This window comes from Myotis yumanensis, unplaced genomic scaffold (genome assembly GCF_028538775.1).
Source record: "Myotis yumanensis isolate MYYU_CA2020_CCGP unplaced genomic scaffold, mMyoYum1.0.hap1 SCAF_2, whole genome shotgun sequence".
NCBI classification, from domain to species: domain Eukaryota; kingdom Metazoa; phylum Chordata; class Mammalia; order Chiroptera; family Vespertilionidae; genus Myotis; species Myotis yumanensis.
In genome coordinates, this window is record NW_027223753.1 from 37212495 (window position 1) to 37235311 (window position 22817).

Consider the following 22817-nt stretch of genomic DNA (forward strand, 5'->3'; position numbering starts at 1 on the left):
CAAGAAAACAAAAAAAAGATAATTTCAGATCATCATAACTGCTATGAAAAAAATAAAACATGGTTCTGTGAGAGTGATGGCAGGTAACTTTAGAGAGGTGATCAGGGAAGACTGCTCTGAGGAGGTAACATTTCACTGAACGGCAAGAATGAGCCCGCTATAGGTTGAATGCGTGTGTCTTCCTAAAATGCATATGTTGAAACCTAATTCTCAATGTGAGGGTATATGGAGATGGGCCTCTGGGAGGCACTAGGACATGAAAGGGATTAGTGCTTTTATAAAAGAGACCCGGAGAGATCTCTGGCCCCTTCTACAACACGAGAACACTGCGAGAAGAGGGCTGTCTATGAACAAGGACCAGGGCTCTCACCAGACACCAAATCTGCAGGCACCTTGATCTTCGACTTCCCAGCCTCCAGAACTATGAGGATTAAATTTCTGTTGTTTATAAGCCACACAGTCTATGGTATTTTTTTCTATGGCAGCCCAAACAGACTAAGACAGAGCCCAATCACATGATAATCAGGTGGAAAGGCATTCCTGTCAGAGGGAAGAGCAGTGCAGAGGCCTTGAGGTGGGTGGGCTGGAGCCTGGTGATGAGGAGGAGAGGGTGGTGACCAGGTGAGGTCAGAGGGATGCAGCAAGGCCTGATCCCATGAGGGCTTTACAGGCCCCAGTCAGGAGTCTGGATTTTGTTCTAAGCACAAGGATGCCTGCTGGGACAGCAGGATGCCTAGGACTGTGGAGTCTAGGATGGAGCCCCTCCTGCAGACCAGATTGACCTCCCCAGCTCAGCCCCTCCATCTTCACTCTGTGGTCTTAGGAAAGCTAGTCCCCATCTTTGAACCTCAGTTTCTCATCTGCAAAATGGGGTAACGGGATATTCCCAAGGTTCATTCTAGTTTTAGGATAGTTATGTAGATTGAAGTTCAGAGGCAGCAAGGTAGAGAGATTAAGAGCATGAGGTCTGGGTGAGACTGCCTGGGCTTACGCCTGTTCTTCCCCTTCCTCGCTATGTGACCCTGAGCAACTCACTTCACCTTTGTGGCTCAGTTTCTTCATCGGTAAGATGGGAATGGTGACAGAACTGACTTCACAGTGTTTTTGTGTGGATTATGTTAGATAAGATTGTGTATACATAGCATGTAGTATACAGTAGTTGCATAATAACTGTTAGTTATGTTGCTATGCTTCAAACACAAGTCCCTGCTCAAAAAACCCTGATGACTTCTCAACACTCAAATAATAAAGATTGAAAAAACAAACAAACAAACAAAAACAATAAAGATTGAGCCCAGGCATTCCTTGACCTCCCCTCCGAATGGGGTCTTTTCTCACACGATCTCACAAATGACCAGGGGCCAACAAGGGCGCTCCTTGTCTCTCCACAGCCCTCTCCCCCCCCCCCCCCCCCGCCCGAGGTTCTCTGGACTCCTCTCCCCAATTTGGGCCACTTGCCTCTCTCCCTAGTCAGCCTGTGATCTCCCCAAGGGCAGGAATCAGCTCTCCTGCATTTCTGGGGCCCTGGCACAGGCCACATTTTATCAAAGTTTGTTCCTGCCTTTACTGAAGGTTTCTGTTCCCCCAGGAGGACTATGTCTTATCATTCTTATATTCAGAGGATAAACACAAGGCTTGATATATAACAAGCATCAGATAAATGATGTTTAAATACTTGAAATCAAGTTAAAAGGAAAAGCATATCAAGTCATAGTGATAGTCAATACTTACTGTACACTTGCTGGTGGTCCGGACCATCTAAGTGCTTCAATTGCTTTAACTCATTTAGTCCTGATAACAGCCCCACGAGGCGGGCTTTACGTTTATCCCATGTTACAGATAAGCAAACAGAGGAACGGGAAATCACACAGCTAGTAAATGGCAGAGCCAGTATTCGAACCTACATGGCAGAACTGGGACTTTTCCAGGGCACATGCGTGGTTGAAATCCAGTGAGGGGCAAAGGGAGAACGCCTAACCCTTGGCACATACCAGACACCAAATGGACATTAAGGTTTGGGTACAACTTCTGCTGCCCAGGGGACTTCTTGTCCTCACCTGTCCTCTCCTTCATTCTCGACCGACTCAAACATATGGGCCGTGCACACTCCTGGGTTTCCAAAGAAAACCCTCAAACCCAATCCCCAGTACAATGATTCCCCGTGAAACGGAAACAGGTGACATTCCATCTGCTGCCCCACCTCAGCCTCCATATTCTGCCTCCGGAGCCACCAGAGGCCCAGCAGCCCGCCCTATGCGCACTCTACTCCTTCGCCCTGCCCCCCAAGAACGGGAGTTTCAGGCCTCCTCCAGGCTGTACCCTCTGCCTAGAACACTCTTGCACTGGTTGACTTCTAGTCATCCTTTGGGCCTCAGTTCAAATGTCTCCTCCTCTGGGAAGCCTTCCAGTCCCCTCCAGAGAGGGCCTGCCTGCTCCCGGCTCCCACAACACTGTGTGTCCCCATCTCTCTGATCACACTGGGCTGTTATCGTTGAACCCTCCATCTAATGGGGAGCTCCCCAAGCCAGAAACTGGGTCATCCTGGTTCTTGCTGTATCCTCAGTGATGACTTGTTAAAGGGAAGTGTGAATATGAATTCTCTCTCAGGCCAGGATTAGGGCCAGAGGGCCTTCGGCATACACCTCCCCCCGCCCCCCCGCCCCCCCCCCCCCCCCCCCCCAGCCTGCTCTTGCTGGCCTTGTGCTAGGCAAGGGGCACAGATGAACTAGACTCCATCACGGCCTTTGAGATCTCGGGTCTTATCACACTGTGACAGCTCAGAGGCATCAGAGTCCCGCCCCAGGTACCCAAGGCTGCTTCACATGCCCAGTATGGGTCCTGAGTTCATCACAGCTGAGTTCAAGGCAGCAGAGCTCTCCCTCTGTAACTACCTGCACATTACAGAAGTCTAGTCCAGTGGTCGGCAAACTGCGGCCCCTTGAGTGTGGCTCTTCCACAAAATACCACGTGCGGGCGTGCACGTACAGTGCGATTGAAACTTTGTGGCCACACTCAAGGGGCCAAAGATCCGCATGTGGCTCTCGAGCCGCAGTTTGCTGACCACTGGCTAGTCCAAGTCTTTCATGCTGTACTGTGAGCCAGATCTCTCTCTCTCTCCCTCTTTTTCTCTCTCCAGAGTGTCTTCCGCCCTATAAAAGAGGGATTCTAATTCACTGCAAGAACCTTGTATAGTCACAAACTGCCAGGATTTAAATAACTTGTTAACTGTGTGACCTGAGACAAGTTACTTGAACTCTCTGTACCTCAATTTCCTCATCTATAAAACAGGGATGACAACGTTACCTAACAGTAACCCCCAAAGGTAGCCCCTTGAAACAACAGTGGTCATTTATTATCTCACAGTGTCTGTGGGTCAGGAATTGGGGAGAAGCTTAGTTGGCTCACGACGTTGGCTGGGCTGAATCTTCTGCAGATTTAACTGGGGCCCGAGGGTCGGCTCACTCACGTGGCTGACAAGTTCGCTCCGTTTTTCAAGCCACATATTTCTCCACAGGACTGCGTGAGTGTCCTCACAACATGGCAGCCAATTTCCCCTATAGTGACTGACCCAAGAGAGAGGAAGAGAAAGCAAGGAGGAGTGACGAAGTCTTTTATGACCTAACCATGCAAGTCACACTCGATCACTTCTGCAATGTCCTGTTGGTTACACAGACCAGTCCTACTCCCTGTGGAAAGGGACTCTACAGGAGTGTGACGGCCAGGAGGCAAAAATCACTGTGGGCGCCTTAGAGCCTGGCTGCCACACTGTCTCGTAGGGTTAGTGAGGATGAAATAAATTCATATATATAAAGTGCTCAGAAGAGTTTTCTATACGTAGCACACCCTATATAAGTGTTTGCTTATTACCTTATTATTATTGTTTCTAGTACATAGTAAGCCCTCCACGAGGATTATCTACAATTATCATGGACATTATTGCTTTTAGCTGTCGAACCCCTTCCCTATACAGAGAGAGACGCCCAGGAACTGGGAGGGTGACGGTGTCTCAGAGTTCAGAGCAGACTAGAGGCAGAGCAGGACAATTGCAGCCTCAGTTTCCTTCCTGCTGGCCGTGTGCTCTCAGAGAGCAGGCCTCACATCTGAGAGAGAATCATTGATCGGCTGCCTCCTGCACGCTCCACATTGGGGATCAAGCCCGCAACCCGGGGCTTGTGCCCTGACCGGGAGTCAGCCTGTGACCTCCTGGTTTATAGGTCGACACTCAACCACTGAGCCACACCAGCTGGGCTGCCATACTATTTTCTTATCTCCATTTCTACTTACCTCCTCTACTCTCATCCTAGTATTTTCCTTTAAATCCTTTCACTCAATAGACTTAGCTTTATCCTAAGCAATAACCTCCATGAAATCACTTGTTTGATATGCTAATTATATTTTTCCAATACACATTAACATAAATGTGTGCTTATTCAAATAAACAATGCTCCTCTGTCCACCCAGATGTGCCTCGCTTCTCTCAAGGTCTCCACTCTGTGCCTCCCATTTAATCTGGGGGACAGGATGGCGGGCAGGAGCCCTGACCACTCTGCCCATGACGACGGGTTTCTCAAGGTGACTGGAGGCGGCCAGGCCTGGGTGCCCACTGCCTGAGTCACAGGGCCTTCTAGGAGAGGTTCTGCAATTTTCCATTTGTTTTTGTTTTATTTTTGTTGTCTGTTTTCTTATCAAAGTTTTACTTCACACGGTTTAAAGAATCAAATAGTTCTGCAAGGCTAGTTATGGAACATTTAAGTCATTCACACCCCACCTCCATTTCCTTCTCCCAGAGGCAAACACTTTCAACTCTTTCGGCTGATTCTTTTGGTATTTACTTCCTTATCATTAAATAACACACTTGTTTCTATTTCTTGATCTTTCGGTTTTAGGCACTATCTGTTGACTCCCACCATGACGAGGAAGATTCAGCTCTCACACCCCCCGCCCCAGCACCCTGGAACACATAGACATGCAGACACCCACACACTCAACTCCCTGTGCCTCAACTTCTGCCCATCCTTCCAATATGGGTGCAATGTTTAAAAATGTCTTTTTATTTTTAATTGTGGTAGAATACACATAACAGAAAAATTACCTTCTTAATCACTTTTAAGTGTAAGTTTTGTGGCATTAAGTACATTCACATTGGTGTGCTACCATAACCACTATCCATCCCCAGAACTCTTTTTCATGTTGGATATTCTATACCCATTAAACAGTAAGTCCCCTTTCCCCTTTATCCCCAGCCCCTGGCAACCACATTCTACTTTCTGTCTCAATGAATTTGACTACTCTAGGCACCTTATATAAGTGGAATTAGACAGTATCTACCATGTTGTGATTGGCATATTTCACTTAGCATGATGTTCCTCAATGTTTATCCATATTGTATCATATGTCAGAATTTCCTTCCTCCTTAAGGGTGAATAATATTCTATTGCATGTATATTCCACACTTTGTTTATTCATTCATCCATTGGTGAGCACTTGGGTTGCTTCCCTCTCTTGGCTATTGTAAATAACGCTAATATGATCACGAATATACAAAAATCTCTTCTAGTCCCTGCTTTCAATTCTTTTGGGTATCTACACTAATAAAAGACAAAGATGCTAATTGACAGTACCTTTGCTACACTCATCAGCCAATCAAAAGAGTATGCAAATTAACCCAACAAAGATGGCTGTTAAATTTGCATACTGCAGGCAGATCCCACTGCACCACCCTGCGCTGGCGGCAGCGCGATCCCGAGCCGCTGCCCGCCCCAGCGCATATCCAGGCCTGCCATGTGCAGCCCCGGCGGGCGGGGGGGGGACGGGGGGCGTGGGCAGCAGCGAGATCCCCAGCTGCCACCCGCCCCAGCGCGGGATCCGGGCCTGCCGGGTGTGACCGGGGGAGACGTGGCAGGCACCGTGGGATCGGGCATGCCATCTGCCACCAGGGGAGCAGGCCTACGTCTGCAGGTGGTTATCTCCCAAGGGGTCCCAGACTGTGAGAGGGCACAGGTTGGGCTGAGAGAGACCCCCCCCCGCCAGTGCACAAATTTTTGTGCACCGGGCTTCTAGTATATCCAGAAGTGGGAATTGCTGGATCATATGGTAATTCTATTTTTAATTTTTTGAGAACCTGCCCTATTTTCCATACTAATTGCACCATTTCACATTCCCACCAACAGTGCACAAGGGTTCCATTTTTTTTTCACATCCTTGCCAGCACTTGTTATTTTTTGTTTCGTTTTATTTTTGATAACAGCCATCCTAATGGGTATGAAGTGGTATCTCGTTGTAATTTTGACTTGCATTTCCTTGATTAGTGAGGTCAAACATCATTTCATGTGCTTATTAGCCATTGTATATCTTCTTAGGGGAAATGTCTACTTAAATCCTTTGCCAATTTTTTAATTGAGTTGTTTTAGATTTTTGTTGTTGCTGAGTTATAGGAATTCTTTATATAGTCTGGACATTAATCCTTTATCATATATATGATTTGCAAATGTTTTTTCCCATTCTGTGGATAGCCTATTCGCTCTGTTGATTGTGTTCTTTGATACACAGTTTTTATTTTCTGTAGTCCAATTTATCTTTATTTCTTTCGTGGTCTGTGCTTTGGTGTCATATCTTGAAAGGATTTTTATGTCATCAGAGCAAAAGAAATGCTATTCACAGTGTGCTGTGATTAATATTTTTTCCTGCACAACTTTGTGTTTTCTGAAATTAATACTTAATCTTTATGTTATATTTTTTGCTTAGTTTTCTATAAATGTATCCCTTATTTCCAAACTCTCCCCCATTTGTGTACATCTCCTCTTAATACAATCTCTCCTATTAAGTATTCTACTGAATCACTTGCCTAAAAGTCCCTGAAGATTTCTGATGGCTCCACCCTGGCCTGGTTGATGGCAAGGCCAGCTGCCCAGCCCACATCACCGGCTCTCCCTTCACCACCATCTGGAGGCTTCTTCTTCTTCTTTGTTGAATCTCTTGCTTCCTAGATCCCACATTCTCCCTCTATACTCCCCACATTATTTGGGGGAACATCTACCTGTAGCTTTCCAAAAGTTGATATCTTAGGTAAAATTTTGACAGCTTGTATTTCTAAAAGTGCCCCACATTTAATTGATAGTTTCACTAGGTATAGAATTCTAAGTTGGAAAAAATCTTCCTTCTGAATTTTGAAGGCTTGTTCCATCGTCTTCTAATTTCTGTTGAAAAAGCCCAAAGCCATTTTGTTTCCTAATCTTTTCTAGAAACCTTGTTCTTTCTCTCTGGAAGCTTTTAGACTTCTGTGTCCTGCGTGTGTCTTAGAGCAAATCTATTCCCATTCACTGTGCCGGGCATGCTGTAGGTCCTCTCATTCGGGAAACTCACCTTGAGTTTGGAGAAAATTTTGTAGAACTACCTTCATAAGGATTATTTCACCTCCACTCCCTGCCCCCTGCTTTTTCCTTTCTGGATCTCCTTAATAATCCCAATACTGACCCTCCTGAAGTGGTCTACATTTCTTTTCTTATTTTTTTTTTAACCTCTTTTTGTTATCCATTCTGGAAAATTTCTTTAACCCTCTACAATTTTCTTTTTTCTCTTATTATATTTCCAAGAACTCCATGTTTGTTGGGTGACTATTCCTTTTTATTTATATTTTTGTATCTTGTCCTTGTTTTATGGGTGCAATATTTTCTTATTTATTTGAGGATGTTAATAACTTTTTATCATTGTTTCTGTTAATGTGTTTATCACCATTCACAGTCTCTGCTTCCTCCAAGCTCTTTGTTTTTCTTTTTCTGTTAATCCTCACCTGGGGAATATTTTTTCTATTGATTTTTAGGGAGAGTGGAAGCGAGAGGGAAAGACAGAAACATCCATATGAAAGAAACACATTAATTGGTTACCTCCTGCACGTGCTCCTACCAGGACCCGTACTGGTGAGGAGCCTGAAACCAAGGTATGTGCCCTTGACTGGAATCGAACCTGGGACCCTTTGGTCCACAGGCCGACACTCTATCCACTGAGCCAAACTGGTTAGGGCTCATTTTTTTCTGATAATTTAAAAGACTAGCCACAAATTGGGAGACTCTATTACGGTACAAATAATGAACAAAGCATTACTACTCAGACTATATAAAGAACTCTTACAAATCAACCAGAAGACGAACAATTCAACTAAAAAATAGCAAAAGATATGAACAAGTATTTCACAGCAGAGGAAATATGAATGGAAATAAACCTAAAGAAAAGATGCTGAACCTTATAGTAATCAGGAAAATGCAAATGAATACTGCAGGAGATTTTTCAGAAAGGGAATGGGACAGAGAGGAGTACTGATGAGAATGTGAAGCAACAGGAATTCTTCTACGCTCCGAAAGCAGTGACTATGGTTAGTCACTTTGAAACTTGTGATTTCATTACTAAGTGGAAACTGCAAAGAAACTCTTGCATAAAAGCACCGGGAGACCCATACAAGGATGTTCATAGTAGTGCCATTTATAATGGCAAAAACCTGGAAACCAAGCTAATGCCTGTAGCAGGAAAATGAATTAATAAATTATGCCCCCTCCATATACTGAAGTCCTATACAGCAGTGGAAATGAATCAAATATAGCTGCAGCCAACTATGAGAAGGGATCTTAGAAATATAATGTGGAGTGAGAAAAGCTTGCTGCAGGAGACTACATACAATATAATCCAACATTTATAAGGCTCAAAAGTGAGCAAATTAATATTGTTTAGGTTCTCATACAATGTGATACAGTTTGTTTGTTTTTTCTTATTGAGGAAATGATTCACACAAAATTTGAAATAGTGGGTATTATTATAGAGAAGAGGGAGGGAATGAGATAAGGAAGAAGCCCACAGTATTAGTCACACTCCCATGATTAAGTTGGGTTCAAAGGTGTCTATTATATGCTTTATACATATAATAGGGGGGCCATACCCCAGGGTTCCCAGCACCTGTTGTCCCAACACAATCATTTATTGCAACCCTGTCTTTCTCAGAAAGGTCCTGATTTAATAATAAATTATATGACCTGTCTATTCCCCCCATTTATTTCTTTTTTAAAATATATTTTTATTGATTTCAGAGAGGAAGGGAGAGGGAAAGGGAAATAGAAACATTATTGATGAGAAACATTGATCGGCTGCCTCCTGCACGCCCCTTACTGGGGATCAAACCCGAAACCTTGGCATGTGCCCTTGACCCGAATCAAACCCAGGACCTTTCAGTCCGCAGGCCAATGCTCTATCCACTGAGTCATACCAGCCAGAGTCCCTATTTATTTCTTATAAAAATGCAGCATACACCTCTTTTGTATGTACCTATTTTTACGTAATATATGTAATGTTTAGTGCCAGGACCCCGCACAGGGCAGGATGTGTCCCCACCTGTGCATACACCCTGCCTGATGCAAGGACTTTGGTGTGTTGCTGCTGGACCCTGTGCTACTAACGCAGTGACAATGAATATTTGCTGAGTGGAGGAAGGAATGAAATGCATGACTTCCTGGTGCCCCACCTGAAGTCTCCCGTCTGTCCTGGCCTGGGGCGGGTGCGGCGGGTAGAATGTGCATCCTGATGTGATGCCAGTGTGTTCCTGAAGCGCAGTCCCCCTTACAGCCCGTGGCTCCTCGTTGATCTGCACAGCACCTCGCAGTGAAGCATCATCACAGCACCTCGTAGTGAAGCATCGCTGCCTCTTCTTTACAGGTGAGGAAGCCTGCCCGAGGCCACACAGTGAGGACGTACTCCCAAACCCAGGACTCCTGGCTTCCCTGCCCACAGCTCTCTGAATAGGGCTTCTCAGGACTGCAGGGCTGGGAGGCCTGGAGAGAGGGCATCAGGCTGAAGGATTTTACTCAGAGTTCTTTCTTCAATAAACATCCATGTGAAAACTCACGAGGTCAAATCCCTCAAAGGAGAGTATATTAGCCATGCTAGTCTGGGCCCTGCTGAGGTAACAAATAAACCCTGAAATCCCAACGGGGGACACAATAAAAGTTTATTTCTCGCTCACACAAATACAAAACGGGCCAGGGGCTCCCCTGAGCATCTCTTCTCCACGTGAAGGCACAGGGATCCAAGCTCCTCCCATCACAGTGCCGCTGAGTAATGGGACTTCAGTACATTGTCGCTGTGGGAGGCAAAGGAAAGAGCCAAGCGTCACACCGGGGGTTGGAAAGCAGGGCCTGGGGACAGTGTACAGCGCGTCCTCCTTCCAAAGAAGCCTGTGATCGGCCTTTGTCACTCCTGCAGGCTGGGTGAGAAATGCAGGCTTCCTGTGGGCTCAGGAGGAAGAAATGAGACTGGTGAGCCCGCGGGCACTGAGTGCTTCTGTTGAAGGCGGGAGAGGAATCCTGGAGCCCCATAGCTGGCAGCTTTCCACCCAAGCCCCTCTCCAAGTGGGGAACGTGGTTTGAAGATCTCCCCTGGAGTTCAGAGGTGGGGAGGATGGAGCGGGCGGGGTGGGGGGGCGGGTGGGGGGGAGAGGGGGGGAGGCTGAGGCCCAGAGATGGGCAGGATTTGTCGATTTCACTCAGAGAGTCCAGGACAAATGTCCCCAGGGTCTGGGGAGGAGGCTGGGTTGGGCCTGGAGCAGTTTCCTGCTTCCTCTAAACCTGTGTTCATTGGGTCTGCTCCCGGTTGTCGTGCTGAATTCGTAAAGGCAATCAGCCTGGAGTGGAGGGTTCTTAGTTTTAAGCTCTTCCTGTCCTAATCTCTTAAACCCTTGGCGCCAGCGCCAGCTGTGGTCCGGCTGTGCCCAGGATAGCCCGAGGCACTCAGCTCCTTTAGGTCAGGATTTCAGGAGCCTGGGCTCCCACTGGACGGGCAGCAGCTCACTGGGCCCAAGGGGCAAGAAGGCACAAGTGGCAAGAAGGAACCAGGAGTCAGGAATCAGCCCGAGTCCCCCTCCCGCCCAGGACCCTCCGCCCAGGAGCCCAGTAGACACATCATTTATCTTCCCCTCCAGGCGTGGGCTCCAGGGGAGGTGGTGGCCTGGTTTCCCAGGGCCTGCTATGGGGGCCAGCCTGTCTCCGAGGAGACAGGAGACGTCCTCCCAGCCTCAGGCCAGAGCCAGCTGACTCCGGGGACTGGCTCTAGTGTGTGTGCAGTTCTGCACCTTTGTGTGTGTCCCACTGTTGGGTGATGTGCATGGTTCTGCATGAGTGTGCACTTGTGTGTGTTCAGGCATGTAGAAGGCTATGTCTGCAAGAATGTGATTCTGTGCAGGTAGCTGTGTATGTGTGTGTGTGTGGTTAGGGCATCATACATGTATGCATGTGCCTCTGTGTAGTTTGGGCCTTTGGGTGTCTAGGTGCACCTAGGAGAAGAGGGTAGTGGTATATATTTGGGGGGATTCAACCATTTTATTGAGGGCATTCGGAGGGTCAAAGGGCTGGGAGAACAAAGAGATCCAACATCCTTCAGCCAGGCCGGGATCTCCCCAGCTTCACAGCCACCACAAAAGAGAGAGAGAGTAGTGATTTTTTTCTGTGCGGTTGCATGTTTTTGCGATGTGTGCTGCTGTGTGCTTGAAGGTGGCTGTGTGCTTGCGTTAAAACTATAGGTGCACAGGCCAGGATGGAGACAGACACATACACAATGACAATAATGTGTGAGGGGGGTGTGACAGGGCCTTGGGGGCATGGGAGGAAAGTGGGACAAACTCTACTTCCAGGGAAAAGAGAGTTTTCCAAGAGGTTGAGGGAGAGCCTTCAGTCAGAGGGAATAGTCCCAGCAAAGGCCCAGGACTTGGAAAGAGCATGTTGAAACAATGTGGTAAAGTCTCCTCACTTAAGGGGACTCAAGGGGCTGAATTTAGGACAAGGAAAGGCCCCCCTTTCTGGTCATGGCCCCAGGGGCCTCCTGGACGCTCTGAAGTCTGGGCTCAGGGAACTGAGTGGAGGGAGGCCTGAAAACAGGAGGTCAATGCCTCCTCCCTCCCCACAGCGGCTGGGCCAGCCCTGCCTCTGGGGTCGAGGGAGGTGAATGGTGCGGCTCCCGCATTGTTCTCAGCCTGTTAATTCCCTGTCGGGGGTGGTGGTGGGGGGGGGGGGGGCGGGTTCTGTCCTGTGCACAGAGCAGACCCCGGGTGGTGCTGGACCGATGGGGGTGGGGTGCTGCCTGGGACAGGAGAGCCTGGGAACTGCATCCTCGCTGCTGGCTCTGCCGCCCACACACTGACGGTGGAGATGAGCCGGTCCGGTTATGATCCTGCACTGTTATCGCGCACAGCGCTCTGTGTTCTCAGGGTTGGAGGAAAAGCAAGGCTCTGAGCCAAAAGCCTGGAACTGTGCCTCGGTTTCCTCATCTGTGCCTGCTGATAGTGTTGATGCAAGAGTTACACTACTTAACCAGGTGAGTCAGGCTTTTTCCGGGCACTTACCACATTTATTAAGTTACTCTTCCCACCAGCCCTCTAAGCCACATACTGCTCCTCACTGTCTTCTCCTCCCCAGGGTGGACAAGGTGACCCCTCAGAGGGCCGTGGTGAGAGACAAATGAGATAATAGAAGAAAATTGCTTTGAATAGGGCCGGGCACTGGTAAGTGTTATATACATATTTATTATTATTATTCCTGGAACTTCAAAGTTTACATAATGAGAGGACTCCTCCTGCTCTTCTGGGAAAGTGAGGGGCAGGGAGTAGGGCATTAATATTGTCATTTTTGCTGTATTCGTTCGTTCATTCATTCATTCATTCATTCATCAACTCGGTCAGCACCCATCCAATGACCAGGCCTAGGCCAGGAGCTATGGGGACTCTGAGGCAAGAGGCTGAGGGCTCCCAGCTTAACTCAGCTTCCAGGGACCACACGGCCTGTAGGGACTGGAGAATGCGATTCAATCCAGTAGACGGTTACCTGGCAGGGTGGGGGGAAACCGAAAATCTAGATTTTTGTGTTAAATTTCATAATCTCCTAGTTTTTAAATGTTGGCAACCAATTTGATTAAAACAAACAAACGACTGTACAGGCTGTGTCCTGTCCACGGAGTATTTGAACCCTCTGGGAAACTGAGGCCCAGAGATGTGAGGGAACCTGCCCGAGGTCGCACAGCTGGGGCATAGCTAGGATTCAGATCCAGGCTCTTGAATCTGGGTCCTTTCCAGCCGCCTGAGAGACACCACTGGGGCTCACAGGGATGCTGCTTGAATGGTGGAACCCCAGGCGGTGGGGGAAGACAGGCAGCTCTCCAGTCACATTGAGAAATAAGATGCTGGGGTGCGGCCCACACTTCCGGCTGGCACACCCGTGCAGGACTGTGCAAAGTTCCCAAGGGCAGGGCCAGGGCGAGGATTCATAAGAATTCCAGCTTCCTGGTTGCCTGGAAGGAGGCGTGTGTCCAGCAGCTGGCAGTCATGCCCTGAGGCCTTGGCTAAGCCCAGCTGATTAGACAACAGTCAGAGCCCCTGGACACCACTGAGCAATGCGTTCCGTCCTCCGATGGCACCAATGTGGTGCGGGCCGGTCCCAGTGACCCTCTGGGCCCGTGTTGCAGGGTTGATGGTTCCATGTGATAGAGAGAGAGCAAACATGGCAGACCCATGGCTCTGCAGGGTATCAGGCCCAGCCTCAGGAAGGGGACCTGTTCCTGGGAAGGGGTCTTTGGGAGCCTGGGGCAGGGGCAAGCCTGCCCCTCAGCTCAGGCATTCCTACACTGAGATACCTGGCATCCCAAATTTGCTGGGAGCCGGTCCATCCTTGCTGTTTCAAGGGACCTGGCATATATGGCATATTGTTCTTAATATGTTTGCTCACCTTCTTGGCGCTATGTGTTTTAACCAAGGTCACCTCTCCGAAAAAGGTGGTTTTCCCAGGTAGGGATTTTCCCCTGAAGTTAGAGAGGGGATAAAGCTCCTTAACTAAGTGCCAGGCGGGTAGTTAATCACTTTAACTACAAACAATCATGCTTGAGCTACATAATCTTTACTCCCTGGAATGGAGATAAGAAACGCCCTAACCTTTGTAATAGAAATTGACAGGATTAAAATCGGCTGGTATAAATACGGATGTAACAAGACAATAAACATCAGCTCCTCATCAGCTCCTCATCAGAACCTCATCAGATCCTAACCAGAACCTAGCCAGAGAACATGGCGAAAGATCCTGGACAGAACCTGGCTACAGAACTTGGCTGGAGAACCTAGACAGAACATGGCTGGAGAACCTGGCTAGAACCTGGCGACAGAACATGGCTGGAGATCCTGGATAGAACCTGGCAAGAGAACCTGACTAGAACCTAGAAACAGAACCTGGCTGAGGAACCCAACTATGATGATCACCTGAATGCTGCCTCCGTGTCCTTCCTTCTTCGCCGACTCCGTCCACACCTTTGGGGATCCCTGGACCCGTTGGGGTTGGACCCCAACACCCCCCCACACACACACACACACCCCCTCTCAAAAAATGTGGGCTGAGTCAGGCGGGGGAAGCACATCAGATAGGCACATGGCCTAAGCAAAGGCCTGGTGCCCAGGCTCTGGTGGCCTGTGGGGAGGGGAGGTGGACCTGGTGGACAGTGAGCTGGGCCTTTCAAAGGGCAACCCTGCCAGCCCCCAGCCAGAGTGGCCAAGAAGCACAGTTTGAAACCAAGTTGCCACAGCCCGCTCTGACTGACTTAAGAACTTATTTTATCTAACGCATCACGCTGACAGCTCAGAATGAGGCTGCTGCAGGGCCCTCACCTGGCTCCTCCTCCGTCATCCTGCCTGTGCTTAGGCGAACGGCCCGGAGGTGTTTCTGTGCTGCTGATTTGTGCCTGAGGCCTCTGGAAATGGGGTGGTTCAGTTGCTATTTGCAGAGGATCCCTGGGGCATGGAAGTCTGACCTAATACAGATTCTTGTCCCTGAGCTCAGAACAAGTTCACCGTCCCCATTTCGCAGGTATGGAAGGCGAGGCTGAAGGTTACACAGTGAGACCATGGCAGAGAGCCCAGCACGGAGGCATCTCAGCTGGACCACTTCCCACTCCCTCATCCAGCCCAGGATTCTGTCAACCAGGCCTCCCAGCCACCAAGAGGAATGGGTGGGGTGAGGAGTAAACTGGAGGTGGGGGGCGGGGAGTGAGGACCCCATGGGCCCAGAGCCTGATGGGAAACTGGGCTCTTACTCAGAAATATGTATAATGGGGCACCAGAGAAACCAGAGGGTCCTTACCCTCACTGTGTTGGGTACCCTGTGTTGGGCACAAACTCCCCCTCATGTCCTCCGGGAGTTAAATTACTGTTTGAAATTAACATACGTTTCCGGTTTGGAGGGACATAAAAAATCATATCTATGGAAAAATCTAGAAAAAAACTCCCCAAATGTGGTCCCTTTCATGAATGTAAGGACTGAGGTCCCTGTCACAGAACACATGCTAGTAGAGGCTGATTGCCCCTAGTGATGGCATCAGGCCTAGAGTCTGAATCTGAACCCCATGCCGCTGACCCATTCATTCATCTGCTCATTCAACAATCACTTATTTAGCATGTGCTCGTGCCAGGCTCCGTGCCAGGCACATGGGTGTAGCACTGAGTAGAGATGTGACCCTGCCCTTAAGAAGTGAACAGACCATATAGAAAACAGTGCCAGGATTTGAAATGCTTTGATGAAAAATGAAGCAGGTTAAGTGGTATGCGTGGTCAGCAAGGCCTCTTTGAGGGACATCTGAGCAGATACCCAATAAAAGGGAGGGAGGGTGCCTCCAAAGACACAGGACGAGTGTCCAGCACAGGGAACAACCAAAGCAAAGCCATGTCTGCACTGCACCCCGGCCTCCTTCTCGGTCTAGGTGACTCACCCCGGGACACCTGTCTTCCCTACCCAGACCCCACAAGATCTGTTCCACGCAGCCCAGCCCTGCCACCAGAGGGACCTGGCGGGTCTAGGTGGCATCCTTGTTGAAAATAACCACAAGACCCATGGCTACCCTTTGCTTTGGGGCCTCATCTTCCCAGTGTGTGGCGGTCATACCAGCATGACTTTAGGAGGTCCTTGGAGAAGCACCTCCTTATTTTCACAACAATGTGTGTATTTTTAAATGTCCTTAGGAAAAAAACTACAAGCTCATCAAACCTGGTATTATAGCCAAGGACACATGGAGAAAGGCTTTGTTTATTTCAACTCAAAAAAGAATGAGTAGAGAGAGAAGGTTAACAATTGCTGACTCATGGAGGAGGAGCTAGGGCGTTCATTTTCTCGTCTTTCACCTTTTCTGTGTAATTGAAGAACTTCAGAGGACAAAGTTGGAGGCGGGGATTAAAGCTGAGAAGTTCTCTCCCTTGAATTCCCTTCTGCAGATCGTCCTGTTTTCTCTGCAGCAGAGTACGGTGGTTACAAGTGCAGGCTTGGGAGCTCCACCGCCTGGGTCTGTCTCTGAACTGTGGCCCTGAATCAGTTACTTAACCTGCCTCAGTTTCTCCATTAAAAAAGTGAGATATCACAGTACCTACTACCCCCTCAGGTTGTCCTGAGGCTCTGATGAGTCAACAGATTGTCATCAGAACGGCGCCCCACCAGAGGCAGCGCTCCGTAAACACCGCTGGGCTGTGGTAGGCCCGCTCCCTAGTGGGGAGAACTCTGGCAGGGTCATCGACATGGGTCGTGGTGGAAAACCACCTGGTGCCTTGAGATGACCCTGCACTGTAAGGGCTTCAAGCCCCACCTCCCCTTTCGCCTATGAACACACACACACACACACACACACACCCCTGCCAATTCTGCACAGAATGCACTGTTATATGTCAGTCAGATTTACTAGTACTTCTATTGGGCTGTTAATTTTTTATTCCGTTTTTAAATTTTAATAACATTGTTTTGTTTTCACTGCTCATTTTTAAGATTAACATCTATTTGAGGCAAATCATGCTGGTTTTTCATTTGCAGAAATAATGGAAACTTCCTTTTAGAGTAAAGTTTAAGAAGTGAGTTCTCAGATCTCTGAATTACTTTCACAATATTTCTATAAATCTAAAAACCGTTCTAAAAGTAAACAATTTAATTAAAAAACCCAGGTCCAATGTTTTAAAAAAGTTTTTATAAAAAAAGAGAGTTGATTGAAGGAAAATACTAAATACTGGCTCTGGAGGTTTGCAGGGACTGCTGGGTGGGAAACACTGCTTTGCCGGGAACCAGTTTGATTGGCCTGCCTTCCTGCTGACCCACTGTGTCCACAGGGGAAGAGCGTTGGGGCGGGGGGGGGGGGGGGGGGGCAGCAAGGAGAGAGTAGTTGAGAAGTTGTGGGTGATAGAGCACAGAGCTCCTTGGGGGCAGAGCAGCCTGCGGATGGGTGTCTCTGAGTTGTGTCTAAGGACAGGTTAAGAGATGGTGAAACACCCTGAGACTAGCACCAGTGGGAGCAGTGGCACCTGAAGGGCCAGGCAGGCAGCCCTTGCTGGACCCCCCCACCCCCGAGGACAGAGGTTCTGGGGGCGGGCCACCTGGAGGGGCGCCAGTTAACAAACCCCCAGCCTCTCTCTCCTCTCACCCTCCCAGCTGCTGCGCCCCACTGGCTGACCCAGCCAGAAGCCAGAAGGCCAGGGGGTTCAGCCGGTGGAGCCGAGAGAAGGGCAGAGGGTGCACCTGCAGGGACAAACGGAGAATGTCCAGTCCAGACCTGGGCAGCTGGGGCTGGGAGGGCTGCTGCACACAGTCAGCAGACATGTGGGAGGAGCCTGGAAGCCAAAGTCAGGCTTGGGAGCCCCCTGCTCATCCCACCTACTCACGCCTCCTGCATCGCACAGGACAGTCACTTCCCACCCGTCACGAGGGAGCAAACGTCCCTCCAGGAGCAGGAGGAGCTGCAGTGAGGCAGAGCAGTCTACATGGACCGGCACAGAAGTAGCCTTGCTGGTCAAAGCAGAATGTCACCTGCTCCTTCCAGGAGAGGACAGAGCCCCTCCTACCTCCTTCCAGCTCCCCGGGCCCAGCCGGCTCCTCACAGCCACCTTGGGGGCTGTAATGCCCTCACACAGCTCATGGTTGGTCCTGTTACTGCCAGTTTGCTCACACCAGGCCTCCTGGCTGTCCCAGACCCCACCACACGGCTTCTCACCTGGTCCAGCCCTTCACAGCATAGACAGGAGCAGAGGCCCAGAGAGGGGACCTAGTCCAAAGCCACACAAGTTAGTGACAGGTCAGTGGATTTAAAGGGGCCTGGTTGGCCAGGATGAGAGCAGGGAGACCCTTTCCTGGAACTGGCCTGATTTCCTGGCCTGGGAGCGTCCCAGGAGGCAGGGAATCCCGGTCAAGGCTCTGGCTGTCTATAATTTTCCAGCCTAATTAAACACCTGCAAATCCATTGGCTGCTAATGATAGAGAGGGAGCTCCAGAGAATTTTTGAAGTAAAAAGACACATAATCATTCAAATTGAAAGAATGAATAAGCCCAGTCCTGCACGTATGTGGGTGCCAAGGGCAGTTTTTGTGATTTCAATACCCCCTGTCCATCAGGTCTCCCTCCATGTTCGTTTATGGAGACTTGATGGTCTCTTGGTCTTAAGTAAAGAGATTGCAAAAGTACATTCAAACCCCTCTTCTTCCCGTGGCCTTCCTGGGCCCAGCAGGGAAGCCCCAGCAGATTTTAATCCCTACCCATGCTGACAGGCTGTGTGGCCTTGAGCACATGCCTGCCCTCTCTGGGCCCCAGTCTTTCTCACCTTAAACGGGTCCCTCTCCTGTTGGCCTCATCCTGCCAGTTCAGGAGATGAGAAACACTCAGATCCAGCAGTTCTCATCCACCTCCGCTTTCTGATCGCCCCGCCATGCTGACCTCCCCGCCACTCTCCAAATGCACCCCGTGAGCTCGAGAAGCTGTATCCGTGTGACTTTATTGTGTAACAAATAACCTCCTCGATTCAGTAGTAAAACAATAAGCCTTTACAGATCAGCTGGGCTTATTACTGCACGTGACTCCCTTCTGTGACAGATTACAAAGCTGGCCCCTTTCTCCACCCTCAGCCCCCATAACCATGCCCCTCGCAATGAGACTTTACAATTCCTCCCATCAAGAGGGGAGGCTATTGTCCTACGCCATTCATCTGGCTTGGCCTTATGACGCGCTTTGATTAATAGAATGTGGCAGAAGTGATGATGGGCCAAGAGCTGAGCCTCGGCCTTAAGATGTGCACGATTCTGCTTGATCTCGGCCCCGGTCACTGCTGCCATGAGAACCACCCGGGCCAGCCGCTGGAGGATGAGAGGCCGTGGAGAGAGGCCCCTGCCTCCCCAGCCCAGCCGGCCTGAGCCTGGCAGCCCCACTCAACTGGGGTGGCCAACTGTTTCAGTTTCCCAGGATAGGGGGGTTCCCTGGGATGAGTGTCTCTCAGTGCTGTGCCTGGGACAGTCCCGGGCGAACCAGGATGGTTAGTCACCCTACAGCAGCCGAGTCAGGTTCAGGAATAAGCAACAGCTATCAACAGATCCTCCCCCAGGGCTCTAAGAATTTCTTTTCCCTCAAACAAAACAAATCACAACACCTCCTTATTGGTCTCCTGTCCTCCAATGAGACTTTCTTTTTTGAATTTTTATTTCTAAAATTATTGTACAGTAAATTTACATTTTTCTTTTGGTGTACAGTTCTATGAATTTTAACATGTGTATAGATTTGTGTAACCACCACCATAATCAGGACATAGGACAGTTCCATCACCCCAAGGGACATTTTTTCCAAATATATTTCCTTATCTTATTTAAAGACATTTTTATTTATTTCAGAGAGGAAAGGAGAGGGAGAGGGAGAGAGAGAGAGAGAGAGAGAGAGAGAGAGAGAGAGAGAGAGAGAGAAAGGAAGGAAGGAAGGAAGGAAGGAAGGAAGGAAGGAAGGAAGGAAGAAAGAAAGAAAGAAAGAAAGAAAGAAAGAAAGGGAGAAAGGATCATCGATGATCGAGACTGCAACCCAGGCACTGACTGGGAATCCAATCAGTGACCTCTTGGTTCTTGGTCGACGTTCAACCACTGAGCCACACCCGGCTGGGCATATTTCTTTTTTTTTTTTTTTAAATATATTTTACAGAGAAGAAGGGAGAGGGATAGAGAGTTAGAAACACCGATGAGAGAGAAACATCGATCAGCTGCCTCCTGCACACCCCCCACTGGGTATGTGCCTGCAACTAAGGTACATGCCCTTGACCGGAATCAAACCTGGGACCCTTTAGTCTGCAGGCTGAAGCTCTATCCACTGAGCCAAACCGGTCAGGGCAGGGCATATTTCTTTATTTTAAAAGTTTGTAATGGCTAATACATATACTTTGTTTGAAAGTTTGAAAGTTACTCAGTGAGAACTGCCTCCCACCCCGAATACTCCTCAGGCGCAATCTCTAGTTTCTGGCGCCTCCTCCTAGAGATCTGTATATGCAGGCATAAATATGTAGGACTCTCCTGCACACTCTGGTTTCATGCAATTGGAGTGTTTTTATACCTAATATATGTTGGAGATTGCTTCAGATCTGTAATAATTATAGACATACATTGTTCTGACTATGTGCCAGGCACTAATCTAAATGTCTTAAAACCAGGTTTTTTTACTCATTTACTCCTCAGCACAACCTTTTAAGGTAGGTGGCATTCCTCCCACTGCTACTCATCCCATTTTAGTGATAAGAAAACTGGGGCTGAGAGAGCTTAGGTTAGGCCACGGGTCCAAGGTCACACAGCCGGTGAGTGGGACCCAGGCATCTGGCTCCAGAGTTCACGTGTGAGGGTCCGCTTCATCCGTTTTGGTGCACTTCAGGCAGTTTCCGGGCATCCCATTGTATCCAGACCTGGCCGTTTATCTCACCAGCCTCCTCTTGGTGGCCGTTGTTTGCCACTGCGAGCAAGGCTGCACTGGGTATCCTGCCATTCGTCTTTCCGGACGAGGGGACGTGCATCCGCTGAATTAATTTCTAGAAGTGGATGGCTTGGGTCATAGGGTAGGCGCAGGTTTGTATTTGATAGATATCTCCAGATTGTCTTCTCAAGAACTGTAACAATTTATACTCCACCCACAATGCCTGAGAGAGCGTGTGCCCTATCTTCTCCCCAACGCAGGAGATTATCAAAGATTTTGGTCTGTGCCATCTAATAGGGGGAACAGTAACTCGGCATTTCTCTCACTGTAATTGAGCAGGGACGTCTCTCATATGCTTAGAGGCCATTTGTATATGCTTCCCGCAAACCATGTGTCCCTGTCCTGTGCCCATTTTTCTTCTGGGTTATTGATCTTTTAAAAAAATGGACATGTGGTCTCCCATATCTATGAGATAGTTTGTTCATTTTTTAAATAAAGATTTCACTGGTGGCATTTAAAAACATTGGACATGTTCGGTTTTAATGGATATTTGCATATTTTCTTCTATAGTTTCTGGGTTTGAATTATTTTGAGAAAGTCTTTCCCTTACCCAAACTAAGAATCACAAAAGAATTATCCATCTTTGCTTCAATGCTTCCATGTTTTTATTTACCTTTAGACTTTTGATCCCTCCAAAATTAATGTTGGTGTAAGAAATGACATGTGGTTCCAATATACTTTTTTTTCAGTTATTTCAACATCGTTTATTAATGAATCCATTTTTTACCCACTCATTTGAAATGATACCTTTATCAAAGTAAAATCTCATATGTGTTTGTGTCTAATTATTAATTCTTTTTATCATCTCCCCAGCCATTCTTTTCATTTTGTGCAGTTTATATGTAATAAAATATGCAGTTGTTAAGTGTCCAGTTCAGTAAATTTTGGCAATTGTATACATGTATAATCACCACTCAAAACAAGACAGAAATTTCCCTCATCCCCGAAGATTCTCTCCTGCTCCTTCCCAGTCAGTCTCCACCTGCACCGTCCCAGAGGCAACAACTTTAAGTTTTCCCACCATTGATTGGTTTTGCTTGTTTAGAATTTCATAGAAATGGAATCATACAGCATGTGCCTGTTCATGCTAGGCTTCTTTTACTCAGCATGATGGTTTTGAAATTCACCCAAGTTGTGCATATCAATAGTTTGTTCCTTGTTATTGCTGCACAATATTCCATGATATGAATATTTCACTTTGTTTAGCCAGTCTCCTGTCAGTGGACACCTGGGCTAATTCTAATCAGATCTTTGCAGGAACATATTTTTTCATCTCTCTTAGGTGGAATTTGCTAGGGTGAAGGTCAGGTGTGTGGTTAGTATTAAAAGAAGCTACCAGACTTTTTGTTTTCTTTCCCCAAAATGGTTGTACCATTTTACATTCCCACTAACAATATATAAGAATTCCAGTTGCTCCACAACCTTGCTAATGATTGGTGTTGTCAATTTTTAAAAATGATCACTATTACAGTGTGTAGTTGTAGCTTGTGGTTTTCCATGATGACTTACGGTGTGAAACACTCATTTGCTTATTGGCCATTTGCATATCTTTGGGATGTATCAATTCGAAGTTTTTGCTTATTTTAAAAATTAGATTGCTTGTCTTTTTTATTATTGAGTTGTAGGAGTTCTTTAAAAATCCTGGATATCAATCCTATGTTTGCAGATATTTATTTTTTTGGAATTATTCTAAATGTATATATTAATGTAGGAAAAACTGGTTTCTTTTTACTGTCTTCCTATCCAAGAACAGAGAATCTCTTTCCATTTATTCCTGGTTGTGTTCTTTTTTTTAAGGTGTCCAGTAGTATTTAATGTTTTTGCATATATATCTTGCATTTTTCTTATTAAATGTGTTGCCAGACATTTTATCTTATATATTTTGTCTTTTCTGCTATTTTTAGATGAGATTTTCTTTAATTGTCTTTTATAACTCATTGTTCATATTTAGGGAAATTATTAATTTTTATATTTTAATTTTGTACCCAGTTATCTTACCAAATTATCTTATTTGTAATA